Here is a 23,872-nt window from a genome sequence, read left to right as displayed (position 1 = left end):
AAAGAGTGGAGACAACATTTGTTTAATTAAAAAAACAACAAAAAACCCCCAAACATTTTCCCTAAAACATTTATCCTCTAACCATGTTTGCCAACTGTTAATTTCAATTACTTTCCCTAGTAGCTTGGCTGACTGCATGTTAAATATATACATACATACCTGTCTCTGTGTGTGTGTGTGTGTGTGTATATGTGTATGTATATATATATATATATATATAAAAATAGAATTTCAGCATCTATCAGATAGGGAAGCTTTTACAGTGCAGTTATTTATCTGCCTGAGGTGCAAAGTTTCGCTGCTGCAGTGTGTCTCCTGAATCCTGTTAGTGCTCTTAGAAAGAAACTACTTCAGCAGGAGCACTGTTGAAAAACAGTCCTTTAAGATTCGAGTGAAAACGTTAGCAAAGATGCATAGTAACACACAGTAAGCCAACAGGTCCCGGTATGTATTCTCAAATGAGTGACAGGGGCTAAATATTAAGCAGCAATCTTCTACCTCCCCCTTGAAGAATGAATAATGTGGAGGAGTGAGCGCTGAATCGCTGTTACAGCACTTCTGTTCGTGTTCCTTGGCCATCTCATTCTCTTTGTTTAAAAAAATAGGATTCCTAAACAAAGGCAGACAAATGAAAATCATTACCTTCTAAGTCAGTAGTACAAATTAAAATAAAATCAAAAAACTGACACTAAAGACACGTAAGTGGTAGCACCTATGTAAAACACCAAACTGGTAGCCATATGCAGAAATTATATGGAACATATATATTTATATAACCATAAATAAAGAAATAACTAAAATAAAATTGTCCAATAAAAGCACAAAGGGTTAAGTGCTCAGAGAAGGGAACTTGTCCTACAAGCAAACTGGGGGAAGGGTCAGGAGAGGTTTGGTGGAGTGGGGAGGCATCAGGGCTCCAACTGCTACGCTCGTCTAGCAAACAACAGCCGAGTTGTTAAAAAACCGTAGGCCTAGAATTATGAAAGAAAAATGCATTTCAGTTCTCAGATGTTTAATCGTGAATTTGCAAAACATATAGAAGACATTTACTCACGTCAGTAGGGAATTCTGGTTCACCACATTTTGGGAAGAGAGTGGGAAAGGAGCGATGCACTAAAGAGCCCCACCAGGTAGGATGTTCAGATTCTTAACTTCAGGCACCGCTTTTCTGTATCCGTGGTCAAAATGGCTCCAGCAATAGAGGCTGACAGAAGCATGCTACACTGGGAAGGAGCCAACCTTCTCCTCCTCCTCCTCCTCTCTGTCCAATCTCTTCTCAGCACACTGAAATTTTGCATTTGAGATTCTGTGGGGGATGATACAATTTTCACTTCCTCATTTATTCTATGTATTCAACCCTTAAGAGCTAGCTCTTAAAATACCAGTCTTGCTTTGAAGGATATTACTTCATTAGCATTGCTTTTGGAAAAAGGTCTTTAAGAGGCAGACGATTCAGCCTCAGGAGTGCCCATCTTCTTTGCACTCCCTAACCGCAATGCTCATTTTCCCAAACCAAGCACTTTTCAACAAGTTAGGTTAGGTTCACAAACATAAAAAATTCAAACTCTTATTTATTTCCATACTTTTTTTTGTTACTCCTAACCCATGCTAAACACTTTCACATGCTTTATGCCAGATACTTAGATGAAACTTTTTTTAAACTTTATAAACCTTTTTTTTAAACTTTATAAACTTTTTTTTTTTAAATTGCTATATTGTCCAAGAGCCAGGAATCATCACAGACAACGTTCCTACTGCACTGGGAGCTGTACAAATGAACCCAAAAGATAATGCTGTCTCCGTGAGATAAGACTCACATTCCCATGGGATATATCTCCTTTTCATAAAAAGGGAGCAGTGCTGTGCACCAAGACGGTAAGACCCCAGAAGTGCTGCACAAGGTCCAGGGATGCTGTGGACACCTGCCTACCCTTCGTACAGAAGCAGCAGCGGTAGCAGCTGTGTTGAGAAGGCCAGGTTAACTTAATGCAATGGCACTAGCATGCAACGGAGTGTTTGGAAATAGCATACTTCCAAGCTTCTCTGCTCCTATCAGCAACAATGGGGATTGAAGGACTTAGTCAGAAGTTCACCTGCAAACTGCCAGTTCATAAAATCCAGGTCTCGTAAGAAATGACTCCAACTTACTATCAAGTTCAGAGCAGGCCAGTGGCTCACAGGAAGAGGGTCTAGTGGGTCAAAGAGACTATGCCACAAGTCAGCTTCACCTGGCAGAGTCGCTAAAAAGCTAAGGAAGACCTAGGAAATGAGTGCACACTTTATCCTGAGAAGGGTCCCTTCTGCGTTAAGCTTGTAATATAGAGAAGTATGAGGGAATCCACACAAAAAATTAGTCTGCTCTATGGTTATTAGTTTCCAGCTAGACACAGACATTTGGGTCAGAAAAACAACATTTCACATTTCTGTAAAGAACTGTTTAATATTGCAGTAAAAACCAGCCTCATTTGCACTGGGTTTGAGAGTTAAAAAGCTAATAATTCCAATTTAACGACCAAGAGGTGGGCAAACAGGGTAATTAAAAGCCCTCATCCTGTCCTTTTGGTGTGCCATCTGAAAACCAGAAGCACAGTCAAGAACACAATGAGATTTTCATTCAAATAAGACATCTTACTTTAAAAGCAGTAGACTCAACTACAAGCAATACTGTCTCTTATTATCAGTCACACGGGATGAGAACAGAGAAACAATAAATAAAATTCCAGGCAACTAGTCTGCCTCCATATAGTGAGTGAATGTAAAGACAACACGTAGGGAAAAGGAAAGAGTCCTGAAAAGGCCATCCTAGCTGAACAATTTTAAGATGCAAAAGGCAAAACCTTTCACAGAACCGAGAAGTTACACTAGAAAGCTACTGCAGTAATATAACATACTTCGGCTAAAAGGGGTGATTTGCATACATTTCCCTTTACGAACTTCAGAATGGGAAATATATGAACTGGGATTTACTGCTTGTCCATACAAACCGGTTTAACTGAACATGAGAGTTTCAATAAGGTTAAATTCTGAACTGATACTTATTTTGTTTTCAAAGCATGTTGTGTCGCTTTAGCTTCACCCAATCACTACTACTAAATGGAAGTAAATTTAAAGCTAAAAGAGTTTACAAAGACTCTTGGTTTTTTTCACTAAGTAAATGAAAATAAATCACTGCACCTTTCCCACATGCAATAGAAGACAGATTTTTTTTTTTTTGGATGCAGGATTTGGAGAACAGCTCATCTGCTGGGGCTCCGTCTGGCTGGAGACCCACGTTCTCCACGGCCCTCCTGACTCCCTTCGGACTTGTGAATGCAACTGAGGGGACGCTTTGGCTCAAAGATTCCTATTTAGCTGCAAACTTGGGGTCAAAGCATGCAATGAACTAGTTATAAAACCTTGTCCCAAGTAATTATTGTAAACATTGGTACACAGCATGCTTAGGGTAAGAAAATACACAAACAAAACCACTGAACCTCACCAACAATTTCAAATCTTCAATTACTAAACCTCCTAACAGCCTGACCTGACACCTCACTTGCTCTCCCATTTTTCTCTCTCTCTCCTTCCCCTCCCCAAATCCTGGGGAAAAAAGCGAAACAGGAATTATTCTTCTGGGACAAACATTCCCACTTGAAAACATTAAATACAGTTATTTCAAGATACCTACACACTAGAGCTCTTAACTTTTGTTTTTCTATCAAGAAGTCCTGAAAGCAAACAGATTTAGTAAAAAGAAGGAACAAATGCACGAATGATCTTCTGTTTCTCGTTCGTTTTTTCAGAAGTATAGAATCCCTTTTTGTTTTTAAAAAAGTCTTAACCAGAGGACTTGTGTTACTTAAAGTCTGCGTGCATTGCACAACGCCCAATGAAATGAGAAGCCTTTTTTGCAAGGTGGTTATAAAGGCCACCTGGAAGTTTACCAGGGTTTCTAGGACGCCTATTGGAAAACCTTATGGATAACTGTACAACTATTACTACATATGTATCCTAGGAGACCAAAGAGCTTTCGCATTTAAGAGCTTATTTCCCAGCCACCCTCTCGATACACATCTCATGCATTTATAAATAATACAAATAGCAGTGAGAAAGGAGGACGTTGGCTTAATTTCAGCCAGAACGTACACTGACCTCTGCTTATATCAGCACAAATGTTTCATTTTATTTCACTTCTCCCTCTCTCTCACCTTCTGACTACAAAGATGTCAGAAATCTCACATAATTCATGCAATATGTTTTTAAACTTGAATTTTACAACTGAGCAAAGCTAGAATTTGTTCATCTTTAAAAATTCATATACATACATGCAAATCACCAGAAAGAGCCTTTGTATTCATGCAAGTGAAATTTAGATTCCTGACCCTAACATTTTGCAAAACATCAAGCTGTTAAATACAACATATCAGAGAACCATATAATCTAGGAAAAACCCTCAGAAAGAGAAATGCAAAAAAAAAACCCCCAAAAACCCAAAAATACCCCAAAAGCACAAACCAGCTAATTCAAGAGAGGCTCACTTTACACTTCGGGTTAGAATAGCCTATGCATTTGAAACAAGCTGAATCGAAAGCATTCCCTTCGTTTCTTGTTTGTAATTCTCATCACAGGGTCTAACCTGCAATTAAGCACTCATCGCCCAGCCTCTGAAGAGCAGCATCTTTAAAATGCCGAGCGGAGCCCTGGAAACACCCAGGTACGATTCCTCGGCAGCCGGCACCGAGGATCTGTTACAAAACCTGCAACACAGAGCATGACAGCCCCTTCCCTTCATCACCTTTTTAGTCTACATTTCTTACCCTTCCATCCCAGTGGAGGCAAGGAGGGAGCACAGCACACCTGCCCAACATAAAAGAAGGGAAGAATATACTGGTGTTCTCCTGGAGGAGGGGATATCACATGACAACAGGGAACTTCAAGGAAAAGGGTTGTCAGCATGCCGTTATACACAAATTAATTCACCGGTGGGTAATTAAAACAGGAACCAGCCCCTCCTATAACCACTAAGCAGCTCTTGGGGTTTGATTTACTTAAAGCAGTAAATTCATCTAATCACCTAACCTCGCACGAATACGAGTGAAGACCTAACAGCTGTGGCTCAGTAAATACTAACCGGAGCAGAAGCCAGCGTAAAAGATCTGCCGGCGCTCTCTTACACTGTGTCCTTTTCAAATCCTAAACCTAACATTAAAATTAACCGCAGGCTAAAATGTCGCCAGCAATTTCTCATGAATGCATAATGAAACGGTGCTACTACGTCTAGCGCATCACAGTTTGGTAAGCACACCCGGCGGGTATCACACACACAGGAATACTTACAGTAACTCCACGTATATAGCGGCTTTACAACACATAAAGGGCATTGCAAGTCTCTGTCATGCTCTCCATGGGCTATGAATATTATGTAAAGCCACACAATGTTTGCAAGAAAAACAACAAATCGGATTATATAACATTATTTTTCTTTCCTCCCCTCCTCTATTCAAGAAAATTCTGCTTTTTAAAAAAGAAAATTAATATGAAATGTTGAAACTGTTCTCAAAACTGCGCATACTTTCTGAAAAGGTCTCAATTTCTGTATAGTTTTATAATTCAGTATCTCAATACTAGAGGGGTATTCAGTGCAGAAAGTCAGTTTTACATCCTGAAATTACTCTGCTTTTGTCAGTTAAAAAAAGAAGAAGGGGGGGGGGGGGGGGGGGGGAAGAAGTATTCTGTTTTTCTTTCAAATTAGCTAACTTCCTGGCTTTCTGAATACTAGATATACTGCATATTAGCAGACTCACAAACTACAAACCACTATCTTCCACGGCAGCTTTTATAAAGTCCAGTATATTGGACTTCACTAACTCCACTTTCAAACTGAATACTTAAGTGCTGTTTTTCCATTATACTGGTCACAACAGAAATGACATGCCGGAGAGTCTACAGCCAGCTAACGGCGATAACCACCATATCCCTCAAGACACTGTCCTCTCCCTTCACTTACTTAGTTCCATGAAGTGGATGAAAAAAACCCCTAAACCTACAAACACCACCATAAATCAGCAGTAGACAAGTATGCTCCAGCGGCAAAGAGTTCAGTTTGAGGTCTCAGTGGATGCTTCAGAAGACTTCAGGGTGGTCTTTGTACCACCCTCTGCTTGAGAAAACATGATCGCAAAGTAGATTACCCATCTGAAAAAGTACCAAAACCTGTTTTCCTTGACTCTTCTTGGCTTGGCATGGTCTCAAACAAATGGGCTTGGATAAACAGTGTAATGAAGAGGGCTGATGTCTTTCTGGTTCACAGGAGAGCTGCATGGCCCAGACAAGGTATCACCCCTGGTGAGGCCACCAGACCAGTTAAATAAATTGTCTGATCAGAAGCGAGGCCCATTCTGCTCCTTCCTGTGAGATAAAACCTGCGATGGTATTTCAAAGACCTAGAGAGCGCTATGGAAACTTTTGACCCCTGCTAGAGATATTTCCAACAGCACTAAAATGATGATGTCAATGATATTTATGCTAGGCTAGGGGAGTTTTCTTTGGGTTTGAGCATTTGCCTGTAATACACCATTTCATCTGGAGAACCAATATAAACCAATACTGGCTACAGCGTTCCTCTGTCAACACACCACTACTACACCTACACGGGCTTCCTTTAGCACCCAAGTGCCATTTGTTAAAATAAAAAGAAAGTCACGGCTGGAAATGGCATTTGCTAAATGTCATGGTTTAGCCCCAGCCAGCAGCTAAGCCCCACACAGCCGCTCGCTCACCCCCCTCGGTGGGATGGGGGAGAGAATCGGAATGGTAAAAGTGAGAAAACTCATGGGATGAGATAGAGACAGTTTAATAGGTAAAGCAAAAGCCGCGCACGCAAGCAAAGCAAAACAAGGAATTAATTCACTCGTTCCCATGGGCAGGCAGGTGTTCAGCCATCTCCAGGAAAGCAGGGCTCCATCACACATAATGGTTACTTGGGAAGACCCCCCATCACTCCAAATGTCCCCCCCTTCCTCCTTCTTCCCCAGCTTTATATCCTGAGCGTGACGTCACATGGTATGGAATAGCCCTTTGGCCAGTTTGGATCAACTATCTTGGCTGTGTGTCCCCCAACTTCTTCTGCACCTGGCAGAGCATGGGAAGCCGAAAAGTCCTTGACTAGTGCAGCAACAACTAAACCATCAGTGTGTTATCAATATTATTCTCATACTAAAATCCAAAGCACAGCACTATACCAACTACTAGGAAGAAAATTAACTCTATCCCAGCCGAAACCAGGACACTAAGATACCACGATTTTTAACATGGGGATCTTAGCTGTACTGTGAAACGGTGTGGTGAAACGCCACACAGCAAAGGAAGGGGGCAAAAGCAGAGCCCTCACCCTGTCGCGCAAAAGTTGCTCCCCAGCCCAGCCCTGCTGCCGCAAGGTTCCCTCCGAACCCCCGAACACGAGCACTGCTCTCACTACCAACGAAGGCAGAGGAGGACAGCCAGGATCTGCCTGCTCGGCCAATGGGCTGAACTGTAATTCTGGGTTTGAGCCCCAAAATTGCCTTCAGGAGCCATGTCTTCAAAAGACCTGAATGGCTGAAGGAAGCATGTTCTCCTCCTAAGTGATGTGCCTATTCCCTCCATCAACATGGGGTTTAATGCACAGACTCTGTAGTTTTAGAAGTGCTTTGCAGCAGGAAAATTAAGATTTTAAGATGTGATTTCAACTAAGCATGCCACATGATTGCAATGAGCAGCTGAACAATGAGATTTTATTGGAAAGAAAGAAAAACCCACCACAAACCCCCATATTATACTAACCTCAAAAAAAAAAAAAGTGTTTCTGAGGGAAGAGGTAAACAACTTTTACCCTCATTAAAAAGTTGAGAAATGTGCTTACCACCACTAAAATATAATTAATACACAGGCTTCAGAAGAGTCCAAAGGAGCAATTTAATTAACCACCCACTGATTTCATAAATGACAAGAACACACAACAGTAATGGCACCCTATAATTGAAAATATCCTGTTTATTTAGCTGAGCAATTGTGCTATTCTATGTTGTGCATAAATATGAGGAAACACGTTTTGAACTCATGACATTTTTAACTTTGTAAGGTGTGACAGAACAACGTACTGCCCATGATATAGTCACTGTATACTCCACTTATTTCATGCCTTTACCTAAGAACCTCAAAGTCACGACAACCATAAAGGTCTTAACCTTTATGAACTCTTTTGATGGGCTTTTTCCATGCCCTCTTCAAAAACCCAGAAGAGCTGAGAGGAAAAAAAACAATTTTATTGGTATGCCACTTCAAACTATCGCCTCATGTAGGGACTTCATTTATATCTGTAGCTCTCCCACTTTCAAAGGGATCCTCTGTAAGCCCCATGAAATATTTCTTTTGACGATCTTGTAAACTCATTTTGCAATTTCTCACCCTTTTCCTTCACGTGGGTAAAGCTTCCTTTCAGCTACTACATCCTTTATTAAAGCTGAAGAGAAGCAGCTTTTACCAAGGCAGAAAAACAATGTAACAAAATATGTGAAAGGCTCTTCCTTATTCTTTTATTGGACTTTTCAAGGATAAAGCTGAACTGAATTAATATTCCTTCTTGCATTCACAAACCTCAAAATGCTTTTGTGCTGCTACATTACAACCATCAAAGTCTATTTGACTGAACATGAAACAGAGCAACATCTGAATTTATGAGCTGTCCATCTCCCTATCTAATGGGCACACTAGGAGCATTCATTTATACCTGCTTTGGGGCATACATAATTTAAAATAACAGACTGAAGAGATTCTTCAAGCATAGCAGTCTCCACTGGAAAGCTGATCGCCAGCCTAAAAGACTTTCCTTACAGGACTCAACAATATATCATAAAATGAACCTCAGCGGTCCAACACCGCAGCAGCAGTGGCATGCCAGGATGGACACGGCTGCCTTGTACATCGGTCTCAGAATCTCTGTCCCCCCTCTCAGCAGCCCTGGGATGATATCAATGGCTTCACGTAGCATTGGCTCCCTGCCCACCTGCTACAGGAAACGCATTCCTTAATAGAAATTGCACCATTAAGTGCTGATCCCAACAGCATCACCGTACGATGTATCTAGCCGAAGTGATTAGTTTGCGTGTACACATTAAATACACATTTCTGCAATTTTTCATCCAACAGTGAAATCTTTACTTATTGGTATTAGCTAGTCATGTTTACTGTTCCTGAGGGTTTCCCATCCTTAAGTGTTTATGATATTTACTCAGTCTGTAGCAAACCATTACCAGGCTCACCTAGCTGTATTAGCTGCCTGTCAGCGATGCCATCAGGTATGTAAACATCTCTTTAAAATGATGAAACTTCCCACTACTTTTATGCACTATGGTTTATTTACCAATTAGATGAGGAAAGAAGGGTTCTTGAATAAATACCAAAAAACAGCCTCTAATAATTTTTGTAACTTTTTTTTTTTTTTTTAAAAGTCTTTCCAGCTTTCGTGTGTTAATTTTTTAAGAGCATTCACATCAGAAACCGGCAGGTCCCCAGTAGTGCCTGTGCCCCGTACCCCAGCAACAGCACCTGTGGGTACCTTGTTAATACTCCCTTACGTATCCTTCCTCGAAGGACTCTTAGGCATCTTACCGCAGGACTGAACACATTGCTGTTTTCCAACGGTTAATCACGATGACTGCTGCATGCTTCCAGGATGCATTCACCCTGTGAAAATGGTTTAGATTTTCTGCTTTCAAATGTTATAGAAAATATATTGCTTAAATTGCAATATGTCATTCAACTGCCTGCAGCTTCCAAAACGATCTGGACTGCTCAATATTGCTGACTTGTTTCTAACATTTACTATTGCAATAAACCTTATCAGAAAGGCTCACCTTCTTCCATGTCACTAATATATTTTGATAGAAAACGATGCTCCATGACTCCTTAAAAGAACTCCATTTACCCGTTATATATACCCCTAACAACTGCACTCAAAGTTTCTCAAGTGGTCTTACCTGCAGTAAGAGCACGTCCGTGGTACGCAGATTTCATGTGCTAGGTTAACTAGGTAACAAGCATTAGAAAAGAGATTGACCACAGCTAGAGAAAGGCTTAATCGTACAAATATTTGTTACGAGTGTCATGTCCCACTGGGGAAACTCTCAAAGATAAACAGTGTTTGTGTAAATCACCAGAAGTCACCTGGGATGCGGGACAAGGGAAGAGGAACAGGGAGACCTCAGTAGGACAGGAGAGCTCCGAATTTTCCACTTCAGTGAAAATTCAGCTCCGAATTTCCCACAAAATATCAGAACTTGCCGTTGAAGAGAGCAGAAATATCCGATCTTGAAGATGACCTTTCTCAAAACCTGCCTGTAGGAATTCCTGTACTGCTCAAGTTTGTTTCTTTTTAAATGGGTTAAATGCTGCCTATTTTCCCCTCATGACCAGCAGATTATTTTTTCCTTTATAACACCATTCTCCCAAGTTTTCTGCTACACAAGTTTGAAAAGCCAGAGCCGTGGTGGTTTATGACACTGGCCCTTACTACCTCCCCAGGCGCCTGGAGGGGCAGGCAGCAGCCGGGCGTCCTCCCTCCTGCCGCCGGTGGTCCCCGAGCCCACTTCTACGGAGACGTGGGATGGACACGAGGAGGTAAGTTATTAAGTGATCAACACACATACAGGAAAATAATTCATTTTAAATATCACACAGGGGATGTAAGTAGTTTATTAATTGCATCTTCTAGATTAATTTCTGCTTCCATTAGGTTGTGGCACAGTGAAGTAATTTAAATCAAGAGATTTACAGCACTTTGGTTTAATAATGCTAAAGCTTACTGTATACATTCAAGTATTTAACTCACAAGAGCTACCTTTTTTCACTATTTTATAAAATTCGTTTAAAAATCAAATGTATTTAATTACCATCCCTGGTAGAGAACCTTATTTAAATTTTACAATCACGAAAATAAAAAATACCATTTCATGTTTAAATACATGTTTAAATACAAATACAATGTATGCAATACATACACCAAAGTTTAAGTATTCACTTAAACAAATCATACTGCTTATCACTACAAAATTAGATTATTTCAGTGCAGTAATACTGCTTTTTTGCCTTCCTGCCCTCCCTGTCACCAAAGAAGGCTTATGTTTGATTTCTACCACTGAACAGCCCTTCCATCCGTTGGTATTTCACTGCAGAACATAATTTTGGAAGTGGCAGAGTCTTGCCTTGGGCTTGAATTACTGCCACCAAAAATATCATCCCTACAAAATTTCCTTTGCATTCTCAAAATTAGGATGAATAGAAAATAAAGGACAGTCAAAAATGTTTTTCGGGTTTCTCTGCACATCAGCAGCTTGACTACCTCAACACCAACGTCTCTGCACAGGAACCGCTTCCATACAATCCACTCAGATTCTTCAATCCAGCAGCTCAGACATTTGCTATCTTTTAGCAAATACCTGCTACTGACTATTTGCATTTCAGAGGCTTTCCCATAACTTCTGGTTATAAGAGCAGCCTTCAGGGTGGCTCCCACTAGCACTATCTCATTTCACGTTTCGACAGACCAGGAGAGCATGGATGCTCAGCTTCCAGGGCTCAGCCGCGGTAACTTCTAGCTCACAAACCCAGAAATTCTTATGCCTTCTCCCTGCATCTCTACTAGCATCACAGCTAGAGGGTTATTTTTAAAATGTTTTATGTATGTGTGTTACCTGTTTTTAATGAAATAAAAATTATAAGAAAATTATTCAAACAAAATACGCGGCCTATCTGCTGTAAAACCGACCTGGCAAACAACCTTAGAATTCCTTAAGGACACCAAATGTCCTTAAACTCAATTTTCTGAATTGAGAGGAATCCACTGTACTGCTACATTTCCTAAGTAATTTCTTCTAGACAAATTACATTAGGAGTTGAGGACAAATCTACTTCTTTCCACACCAAAGCCTGCATTCACTTTGTGGCTTTATAAACTCCAGAATCGCTAAATACATGTAAACCTCTTAAATAAATAAATAACTAAAGCACCAAGAAAATTTTTCTTCCAGAATTACTTTGCAGTGTAACTAGAATGCTACTTCTCCTTCATTGCAATATTATGTTGTGGTACTAACTCAAAAGTTCAAACCGTTTTCATTTCTTTATTACCAGTAGCAATCTAGGAAATGCTGCCATCAATTGTAAATCTACATGAAGTCGCGCTCCTCTGGTGCATTTTGTGCATAGCAATCAGTTCAGAACGCAATCTTGTGTTGTTTAAAATTCAGTTTATTCTTCAATTACTCTGCTAGCCCAGCTCTAATTTATTATATTTTCTGGTACATTTGATTTTGGATATTATGACATCCTGGCTCATGCCATTAGAGAGGAAACATAAAATGGTGAGGATGTCTAGGGACAGCTGAGAGTAAGATAGCAACAGCCTGGAAAATTAACAATATCACTGTCTCTGTGCTCAGCTAGACCTCTCCTGCATTAGCGCTAAAAAAAAATTTGGCAGTATTTCTCCAATATAGACTTGACATCCAGGAATAGCCTCAGAGGCACCATAAAGCCTCGGCTAGTGGGGCGGGCAGCTCAGGTGGTTGGGAGGGCGGATGGCAGACCGGGCAGCTGAGCTGCAGAAGAAATGAAACACCGGCCCTGCTGCTGCTCGGAGCCCACCAAAGGAACCAACGTGGTTCTAAATGCCACCGATACTAAATACACTGATTTTTTTTTTTTTTTTTTTTTGCCTTGCATCATCTAGGTCGTAGCTACCATTTCTTTCTCCCAGCACCCAAGGTGAAATGAGAGGCAGCAGCCAGAAGCCTTCTCAGAGCATCTTTCTTGAGAACCCCGGCAGAAGGGAAGGCTTCACCCCCCCCCTCCGGCTTGGCGACCGACTACATTAACCTTCAGGGCACGCTGCCAGCCCCACCTGCTTACTCAGGCTTTGGCCAGCAAGGGAAGCTCTTACTGCATTGATTCGTCCTTTGAAGACACATCCTCTTTTGCTTACTTCTTACTTCCCCCGACTACATTTGGTGTTTGAACTCCTGCATCCAGAAGATGGAGGGGCAGTCCTGATGTGGAAACATCAGGCTCCTGTATTCACATCTGACCTTTTTCCCTACAACAGATTCTGACAACTCCAAACATGAAAAATCCTCATGTGCCTGCACAGCTTGCTCTGTCCCAAGAAGTTCCACATTGGGTTTTGAAAAAATTTGTATTTCCCTTCTTTTGTCTGTTCTTCAGAAAGGCTGAAGACAGCTTGCCAAAGCAATACCCAAGAGCGAACGCTTTGCAAGGAAACCCAGGCAGCTGGACCTGCGAGAGGCTGCCAGCATTGGAAAGAACTTGCAGTGGGGGAAACCTGGCCGGACCCAAATCTTCACTGATCATTTTGTCCTCCAGAAAAAAACAAGCAGACTACTTTTCCTCTATAGGATAATAAAGTTTTCTCCTGTCTTTAAGCACTCTTGTAGCTCAGGCAGTATTGCCAGCTCCTTCTAAACCTCATAAGCAGTAAGAACTTTACTAATGAGGTAGTTGCTGCAACTGTTGCAGTCATTTAAAAAGACAATGTCAAAAATTACATGTAGCAATGTTAAAACATGATGATTCAGCTTGCAAGCTAATTTGCAAAATTAAGAAATGCCACTTTTTAGCTTACCCACTGCCCTTCAGTTTTCCACACCCCTCCTGAACCTGTGTTGTAACCCGGTTGCTGGTTTCTGTTCAGAAGCTTTTTTCCCCCCACAGCCCCATCCTGCGCAAAGGACGGACACAAAAGGGAGCAGCACAAGGGATGCACAAGCACATTTCCAATGCTAGGTTGCTTGATCTCACACTTAAAAAAACCCACTGAAAGCAAGTTATTGGTGCATGAGAAATAGGGAGTACAATTTTAGCTTGTGAAGTCTGATGGAATCAGAGCAAATCAGATCAGGCCACGCTTAGGTGGGATGGAGAACTGGGACGGAGGGGCTCTTCCCTCCTGTTAAGTGCTGTGCCGTAGCCCAGCGTAATGAAATATCACCACCACGATGAGAGAAAATAGCTCCTCCCATTTTGGTGTATGGGTACCAGGAAAAGATATTGACCAAGTTCTTTAAAAGCACATGACAACTTCAGCTCCAACCATTTTCTCTTCTCAATGCCATATACTCTTACGTAAATTGTCTATGCTGATACTGCAAATCAATGCGCACGCTCCGGTGTCTCCTTGCACCTGCTCTCATTACCCTATGTTTGAAACAAACCATGAATCCAGACCAGAGACTCGATTTCACTTCCCAGCATGCAGACAATAATCATCAATAATTTATTGCAGTTGGCTTCATCTGGGGCATGCCTCGGGCATGCGATGGAGACTTACGGTATGCACCAAGAGAAGGAGGATTTGTATATAAAATGATTTGATAATCTGAAAAAATCCCTCAGTAAATAAAGGAAGTTTACGGATAATAGTATTAAAGATTAGAGTTGTTTTAAAACAATGCAGAATGTATTCAAGAACATCTGGGAAGAAAGATGGTAGTTTTAAAAGCAAACCCTTGGGGGAAAATATTTTTCCCCCTCACACAGAAAACAGTAATTCACTTTATTAAATCATAATCCTCTTCAATTCACATTAAGGCAGAGCATTTTTTCCAGTAAAGAATTTTATCAATCTATTTAAATGCAATTTTATAAATAAATAAATATTGAAATATATTTAAATACAGTTTTAATATCTGATTAAATGATTGGTTATTCCACCTTTTTTGATTGCTTCCATTTTATTTCAAATTTGAGAAGCAGGCTAATTTGAAGTCAGAAAACTGAATAAGTTTATTATTAAATAAGGATAGAAATTAACCTCTGGAGTACAGAAAGATATATTATATCATGATGGCAAAAGAAATCTGATGTCTGTCTTTTTATATGCACCTACTCATCAGCTGGAAAATTAAGAAAATAACTCCTTCTGTCTTATAAATGATATTATTTTTCCATCACTCATTTACTGTTTTCCAAACTTTTGTTGTGGTGATTTATGTGAAAATCTCCCCAATAAAACCCATAAATTGTTCATGACATTTTCTATAATCAGTGTTCATAATCGGTAATATTTATACAGATCTTCTGTTTAAACAACACATTATTGAAGCTCCTCACTGCTACAACTGTTGACAGCACCAGAAGAATCAAGTTACTCCACAACTAAGAATTAAAAGCAAAAACTACAGAATTGAACAATAATTAAGTTGGTAAAAACATATTGGATCAGATTTCTATAACATCTTTACCTACTGTATTTCAACTTCATTCTTCCATAAAAAATGCTTAATGTTAGAGCTAAATTTAGAAGGATTTCTAAGTTAAGATCTGAAAAGAAAGATAGAAAAGAGAGCAAAAAAATTGTTGAAAGAAAAGAATAAGTACAGGGTTTGGTTTTTTCCTTTTTATACTCTTATTTATTTCTATATATAAATTAATTTTATATATACACTTATATGTAAAGTAAGTTCAATGACAAGTAGAACACTAACCACATTTGTACCAGTAGCAATGGAGCCCTAGCAAAGAAATCCCATAAGGAATGCTTTGCTATAACCACATCATCATAGCTGTGGTGAATTCAATTCAGTGACTTCCTCGGGAGCAGAAGTAGGCAGAAGGACTCTCACGCCCACAAAGGACCCCATGGAGTCACCACTGCAGATTCAACTGCACAGTCAAGCTGTAGGGATGGCTAAGTAGGACTCAGCATGTGATACATCATCTGAAAAACAGCATATACAGGATAGTGGTCCTAACAGGACCAGTATACAGGACTGGTCCTAACACGTGGGTGCACTGTAGTGAAGCCCCTTCTCTCCTGCATTTCAACTTAACCTGCTTAGCAGGTTTTCAGGTATACGTGGCCTCACCTATATCAACACTTTAGAACAAACCACCCTCTTTATCCTCAAAGTCAGTATCACAACTAAAACAGAAATCTTTCCTCTTTGACCCTTTGAGGCAAAAAAAAAAAACCAAAAAAAAACCCACCACAGCACAATGTTGACATTACTGTGTGAAATAAGTTGCCTTCACTAAACTTGAGACTTAAAGACAAATGATACCTTTTGTGAAATCCGTATGGTTCTGATAATTTGTAGGAGGTAATGTGTGAAGCTGTACCCAGAAGTTCTTCACCAAATATCTTCTGCTTCATAACGGCATGACACTTAGTTATGAACATTTCCTGGCTTCACAGCTTTTTGAACTTTTCAAAATATGACTTAGGAAAGCATTACACTTCTACAGCATTTCTCTAGTCGATGGCACACATCCCTTACTGCAGAAGAAAGAACTGTAACAGTTTCATTTCACACTCCAGTAACCTAAAATTCTGCATTATCGCTCACTTTAGTGTTAATTTTCCCATAGATTCTCTTTTTCTGCTTACACGGCAAGACAGCTCAGGTCAAGTGCACAGACAAGCTGTGCTGCTGATTCTCCTTTTTACCACCACTGAATCACCTTCACTTTTGCTTCACCGGAAAGTTATTTTCCCTGCAGAAAGCAGGAGAGCCACAGTCAATACATAAGTCAGCAGCTATCAGTCAAAATGGATTTCAAAGTGGGGAAAAAAACCTCCCCACAACTAAACCTGCAGGTATTATTTATGCAGGATGATGCCCACGCTGTATAAATACACCACAACAGGTATATTTGCTGCTGTACATGCAGTGAAGTCTAATTGAGCTCGTGTCACTTCCAGCTATAGACAGACACGTATCAGAAGCTATAGAATATAAAAGTATGAGCGCTGAACACACATGCTGAGCCATCCCCCAGGTAACAGGACTGAAGAGTGGTTATTTTGCCGCACAAAGTAGAAAGATACCTTTTTTTACTGGTGATTTGAAAAAGAAACACATTTGGTGGTTGTCACTGATTCTTATGAAGCTTGTAATGTGTATGTAAAGATCTAACTTACATGCCTTTTTAAGACATTTGAATGAAATGCATGATAGATCCACAAGTACAGAAACTTATCTACATTTTTAGCCTAATATAACCTGGATGAGATTAGCTTTACCTTTAGCATTTAAAAGGAATTAAAATAGTTACGAAGCAAATCTAAATTCTGAAGGCATTCAATACTGAACAAACAGAATTTTATACTTGTTTAGTATAAGGCAGGAAACCCTGTGATTTTTAAAGCTTCAGTCTTCATTAGAAGCAGCAATGACAGCTTAGTAATGGACTACTTGTAAAAACAGTCCAGGAATTGACTTGTACTAATTTTTAATTAACATAAATGCAAGATCTAGCACAGACACAGAACTATTTTACTAATTCAGTGGGTGAGCCTTCATTAGCTTCTGTCAGTAACAACAAATGGCTGAGAAAACCCCTCTAGAGCAAACAAGACAAAGACAGGAAAAAGAGGCCGGACAGAAGGAAATCCTCATCAACCTGTTCCGGAAGAAGCTTGACTGAAAAAGGTTTTTTTAAAGTTTAAAAACCGAGTTACTTCAATTAACAGTCGGGGCAGCCACAGGGACCAGCAGGGGTTTGGATGATAGCAATGGTGCATACATACTGTACCAAGAGTATGGTTACAGCTGTATGATCAGAATGGGGTTTACAGCAAACACTTTGAACATGACCAGAAACTTTATACAACACATCTATGTAGTCTTGTGATGTACCAATCAACTTTCACTTACAGTTATTTCAGTCTGGTTGCAAACAAATTTTAAACAACTTGATTAAAAAAAAATATATAGGAGAAAACGATGATGGGGGGCAGGGGAACAGATCTAATAAAAAGAGGCAAGAACACAAGGAAGGGTGGGCTATTGGTAAATAAATGCATGAACTTGGAATTAACAATAAGGCATCCTCCTCTGCATGAAGTGGCAATAGCTGTTACTAATTTTTTTTTCCTATAACTTTTAACCTCCAAATGTGTAGAAGCAACTTAATATGGTCCATATTTAAGTATTTAATCTATTGCAGATATTCAGTGCACTATCCATGAGGCTCATGCAGATATTAACATCTCCAGTGTCCTCCTTGAAATGTGACTTGCTCTAGAGGTAGACTACCCAGCCCTAAGATGGACTTTGAATGTGCTGTTCTGCATGGACTGTTACTGAAGGCAGGCACAGGAAGAACCAACTGTGTCGAAGTCAAACCGTGGTTAGCTTAAGAGCCTTGTGGGGGTCGTGGGTTTTCTTCTTGTTGTTGTTTTGTTTTTGCTGGTGTAGCAGGTAGCAATGTCAATTAGGGGAATGATTTGGATGACATCGCTATATCCGCAGAAAACCCCAGTATAGACTCTATTCTACTGCCGTAAGAGTATGTTGCTGATACAGCTCATTTCATCTGGGGACTAATACAAGGTACGCAGACAAAAGGATATTCACATTATGACAAAGTAAAATGCATCAACAAAGAAGGCTCGCTGATACCAGCCAAGCTTTTTTTTTTAAATGAAGGCTTTGCTCAGGAATGCCAACCAAAACTTGATATCCAGAAAAATCACAACCTGCCTAGATTCTGAAACATTGCTTTGTGTCAGGAAAAAAACCCATGGATCGATCTTTTCAAAGCAAACACGATATTCCTGTGGCAGTACACAACACTCATCCGAGCACAATATAGCAACCACCAAAAACCACTTTCCACCAACTGGTTTCAGTACAGAAGTCAGCAACATTTTACCTCCATTAGCTTTGCTTGAATTTCCATTTATTTCTGTTGTGCCAAAACCCGCTGCTGCACCAGCTTTCTTTTTCCTATGTATGAACTCATAAACGAGGATTAGCACCAATCTGAAGAACAAAGAAAGCCACAGGAAGGTAAGAGCTTAAAATCCTCCATCACTAGTATTCTTTGCCCTTTCAGGGCCAAAATTTTGAAAATGACACTGCATTAAGAGAGGGCTGTTTGTGGAGGAGAGCTCAGATTCAAGCAAAAATTGCATACAAAGAAGAAAAAAAATCTACACGATGAGTACAACTGCAAGTTGATAAAAGTGTCAACGTATAGGAACACTGACTTGAACCCAATAATAAACTGTGCTTATTCCCAATTGTTTTCTAACCAGCCAGCCCCCGGAAATGCACGATGCCTGACACCTTCCACTGGGCTTGTGCAACCTCTTCAGAGAAGGTCATGGGAACACGCAGTGGCAGTGCTATCTCAGGGGCTGGAGCGGGGAGCACAGCCTATAGCACACTTCAAAAATCCCTCCCACTGCAAAGAACGTACCAATGCAGAAGTCGATAGCTTGTTGCTTATTCTTCCCTACTGTGCTGAATAATACCTGACAGCACTACACCACTCCAGGCAACCTGATCCAAAAGCCCGCTTTGCCTTTCTGCAACTACTGGGTTCCTCCCTTCACTCAGACACATATGGGTTCTCCTTTAATGTGCACCACTTTCCATTGTGCTCTGTTGCTAGAAAAAAGATAAATAAGTCATAATTCCTTCTTATTCATTATCTAGAACTACTTATTACTACCATTTACAGCATTTTAAAACCGGATCAGTTCATATATTGGATATACTCCTTGATCAAATTGCATTTTGCCCTACAAACAAGGGTTCTTCATAAAAATTCTGTACACCCCATCAAACAGTGCTTAAGCATGACAAATCTCTGCAATGAAATATAAAAACACATTCTTCTCTGTGGAATGAAGGAAAAACAGCCAGGCAAAATGCAACGTCTATATCATTCTATCCCAAAGTAAACCAACTCTGCCTGGACAAACATTAACTTCTATATAATATTGAGCTGACACATTTATAACCTCATAATTATTTTCTTACTCGATTTGGTCTGTTTTGCTGTGATGACAGCAAGAAAGTTCTAGACATTCTTAACAAAATACCACAACCTCAGAGCAACATTACAACTTGCTTACTTAAAACAAAAATGAGGCTGCAAATACTGAGCTACATTACCCCAAGGTTCCATTTTTTAAATAAAAATAGTTCCCACTATTTGGGTGGAAAAATCTCAGAAATGCAAAACAATTTAAAATCTTGCATGTTGACAAGTTACCTGATTTTACATCAAAAAACTGCATACTTCAGCTTTTCTTTTCACCATCTAGTGCACAGCTCAGTGTGAGAGACTCAGCAAGAGACTCCCCTCCTCTTCTAGCCCCCAAATTCCTTGTAAAACTAACATCAATTGAAATAAGAGACCTACAAAAATGTAAAGGATTGACATCTGCGCATATTCATACCAGTAAAAATACTTCAGAAATAAGAGAGACGCCTGTAGTATTGCAAAGCGCATTGCAAGGATGAAGTCAGCTCAGGTACAGCACTGTAACACAGCAGCAGGGCTGGGAGCATCTCTTTACACGTCAGTAGATAAATCAGCCCCCAGTTCCAAAGCAGAAGTCAGCTCCCTACATTATCTCATGCAGAATACAGAACAGTCAGTATGAAAACACAACAGGTTTATCCCATGAACTTTGCAAACATAAATCCTGACCCTGAAAACATTTACATGCAGGCTTAACATTAAGCCTAAGAACAGACCTACTAATTCCAAAAGAAATACTTGGGTGTTTAAAGTTCAACATATGTAAGCGCAAACATCTACAGAATTGGGGCCATAAAAACCAAAAAGCACACACTGCAACATTATTATTTTTTATTGCTCTGTACACATCATGACCCAACAATTACATAATTGAATACTGATATTTAAAAGAATTTTCATTTTCAAAAGGCACTACAATTTCTAAACAACAAACTCCATTGACCTAATAAAGCAATTAAGCAACACGCAATTCAATGGGGTGACATTAAAATTGCTTCTGCAAACCAAAGCGGCAAAGAATTTTCAAATATCAGAGACAAGCCACTGCTGTATCAAATCGGCAACCAGTTTCCTCTGGTGCCTTTTACACCAGGGAGCATTTTAACACTGAATGAGTGCTGTTTTCTTATTAGTTACAGCTCTTAATATCTAATAGCTCTTTAGATAAGCAGCATCTTGCCAATTTATGACATTAATTTATATTAATCCAATGTCTAGTACGCATCATATCCTTACACATTTCACTTTGATATTGTTAGCATCACTTCTTCACAGTTGCTTTCAACTATATTAAGACATTTTTTAAGTGTACAGAAAAATGGGATAAAAAAAGAGGGGATATTTTGAAGTATTTTCAAGTAGAGGGTTTTAACTAGAAGCTAACAAACTTCTGCTGGTTTTTAGTGATATAGGCCCATAAATATACACCAGGATCGAGACTGACAGGCTGTTCAGTGCAGGTAAAGCCTTACGAAAGAACAGTTTCACCGAGGTCATCAGTGCTTCAGTGAGAGCAGACCAAACAAATGCCAAAGCTTGCAATGTCAAAGCCAACATTTTTGTAATTACGCATGACAGGTTTTAGTAAGCTTATTTTTTAACCTAATGGTCTCAAGAGAACACTACTTTTCCACCCAATCACCAGCTTACATTACTCTTGCAAAGTTTCATCCCTAAATTGTAGCTGAATTTTTATCTATTTTTTTTTTAAATAGAAGATTCGAGTCCTGTGTTAGGAAATCACACTGTGTTTGCAAATCTCAGACCCAAGTCCAAGGCCCTGGGCTATCTCTTGCTGAAGTCACTAGGCAGAGTTAAGGGTCGGTACAGTTAGAAATTCAGTCTGAAAACTCTCATTTTAAAATTATGCTTTTTTTTTTTTTTGCAATATCCATATATTTTAGAATTGTAATAATACAAGCACTTAAAAACATAACATTACATACTTTTTTATTAAAAAAAATCTAATTGGGCACAATGGTGTTCTTTGCAGCCTGCTGAATTTGGAGTTAATCATTTTATACAGCATTGCATTCAGGAAAGAGGATTCCTTCCTCAGTGAGCGGATCATTTAAAAAAAAAAAAAAAAGAGTGAATGATAAAGGACTCTATTAAGTCTTATGGTTCTAGCAAGTATGCTGACATACCTTGTTTCCATTTTGAGTAAATTTGTTTTAATAAAGTCAGGGCAGCATATGGTACTAACATGTTTATTTTCCAAGTGGTAGGGACACTAACCGAAACCATCTGATGTTTCTTCCTAAGCCTCCTTGATCTGCTGCTGGATTGCAGCTTAGAATAAAGCATCGTGAAGCCAAAAGGAATTGGGTAGAGGAATAAAAAAAAATAAAAAAAAAAATCAGTAATTCAAAGTGTTTATTTAATGAGAGCCTGGCTCAGAACAGTTTCTCTTTTGAACAGAAGCTCAAATACATTTATGATTTGAAATTTATTTCCAGAGACTATCAAAAGTATCTCAAAGCTAATCCCTAACAGACATTTTTTACTTTCCACACAGAGACAAAAACAAACCCACAATATCATGTAATTAAAAAAGGAATTAAATGAAGCTCAGAAGTACTTAACAGTGGATTTCTACAGAAGTAAACAATCAGTGCTATGCATTAGGAACATGGTAAGAAAAGTCACAAGGGACTGTCAGATTTGTCACTACCACAGCTCCAGCAATTGTTTTCTCGCTTAGTTGGCCGAGTACTAATATTCTGTCAAGAGCAATAATAATTTTAAAGTATGCCTTCTTAAAGTTTAAAAGACACGAGGTTTTAAGTATTTAAACCACATTTTCGGTGATAAGAGCTAACAAATGGGGGAAAAACAGAGAGCCTGAGTCAGAGCACCGAGGACTAGAGTTAACATTTTGAAATAGCTGCCAACTACATAGGCTTCAGAGACATTTTACATACAGCTCTGATTTCCTCTGGCGCAGCTGTAAAACACATAACCTGAAACCAGCTCCTGCAGCAGGGGTTTGCTTGCAGCTGTTCTTCTGCCTCCCCCGCACGCAGTAATTTGACTCCTTTTCAGGCAGCAGCTTCTTTAATAAAGCTACAGGAGAGCAGTAGAGGTGTATTTAGGGACCCCAAAAACCAGGCGCCTTCGGAACAGGTCTCCAGCACCTGAGCCCACAGCTCAGCTTCGCAGAGACGCGCTGCGGGGCCAGGCGCAGCCCCGCTCGCCTCCGGCGGACAGAGACCCGCCGTGGGGTGCCCAGCTCGCAGCGGCACCCGCTCTCAAGGGGAGACCGGGAAGAAACCGCGCTCCTCCCGGGCGAGGGCAGGGCCGCGCCGCTCCCGCCGCGGCTCCGGGGCGGGGGACCCCGCTCACAGGCGCACCCACCTCAGCCCCGCACGGCGGCTCGCGGGCCCCAGCCCCTCTCCCGTACTTGTTGCCCCTGCAGGGCGGCCCAACCCGGCGCCCGCAGCAGGCCCGGCCCCGCCGCCCCCGCGGGGAGCCCCCCGGCGCCGCCGCCACCGCCGAGAGGAGGAGGGGGGCTGCGACCGCCGCCCTGCCCGGCGGCCTTCCCGCCGCCGCCGGCTGAGCGGAGGCTGAGCCGCCCGGCGCCGCGGCGGGGCAGGGAAGTTACTCACCACCGCCGCCGGCTCCGCGCCGCGCTCTCCTCAGCCGCCGCCGCGCCCCTCAGCCGAGCCGGCTGCGCCCGCCCGCTCCGCCTGGCGGGAGGCAAACTCCGGGCAGCACTTGGCGGGGCGCGTCTCCGCCGGGCCGGGCCGGCGCTCCCGCCCCCCGCCCCGGGCAGCGGCGCGGCCCAAGTGACAGCCGCGCTCTGCCACTCCGGCGGCAGCCCGGGGCGCGGGGCCGGGCGTGGGGCGCGCCGCAGCCTATGGGAGCGGGGCCGGGGCGGGCCGCGGCAGAGCCCCGGGCCGGGGCGTCCCCGCCACTCGCCTGATCGCAGCCCGCCGCGCGGGGCCAGGGCGGAGGAGGGGCCGGCGGGGGAGCTGCCCCGCGCGGCGCCCGGCCCGGCCCTGCCCTGCCCTGCCCTGCCCAGAGACCTGTCCCCGCCCGCCCGAGCCCCGCGGCCTTGCTG

General features: G+C 41.4%; 1 protein-coding gene across 10 annotated transcripts in view; it reads right to left on the bottom strand.

Annotated features, from left to right (window-relative positions):
• The window catches only part of LNX2 (ligand of numb-protein X 2), a 62,168-nt gene extending 38,330 nt beyond the window's left edge, over positions 1-23,838 (bottom strand). For 2 of the 10 annotated variants that reach the window (XR_012773803.1, XM_075490832.1), the window contains exons 1-5: positions 23,418-23,838; positions 20,225-20,401; positions 19,237-19,427; positions 18,688-18,797; positions 1,055-1,306 (exon numbers count right to left, since the gene is read on the bottom strand). The gene's annotated coding sequence lies outside the window, so the exon portion shown is untranslated. Of the gene's footprint in view, positions 1-1,054; positions 1,307-18,687; positions 18,798-19,236; positions 19,428-20,224; positions 20,402-22,047; positions 22,102-23,417 lie in introns of those variants that run through there. The other 8 variants (XM_075490836.1, XM_075490835.1, XM_075490838.1 and 5 more) reach the window with 8 other exon arrangements.
• Between the last annotated feature and the right edge of the window lie 34 nt (positions 23,839-23,872).

The sequence above is a fragment of the Mycteria americana genome, chromosome 1 (assembly GCF_035582795.1).
Source record: "Mycteria americana isolate JAX WOST 10 ecotype Jacksonville Zoo and Gardens chromosome 1, USCA_MyAme_1.0, whole genome shotgun sequence".
Taxonomy (NCBI): Eukaryota; Metazoa; Chordata; class Aves; order Ciconiiformes; family Ciconiidae; genus Mycteria; species Mycteria americana.
This window is presented reverse-complemented; position numbering and strand designations above follow the sequence as displayed.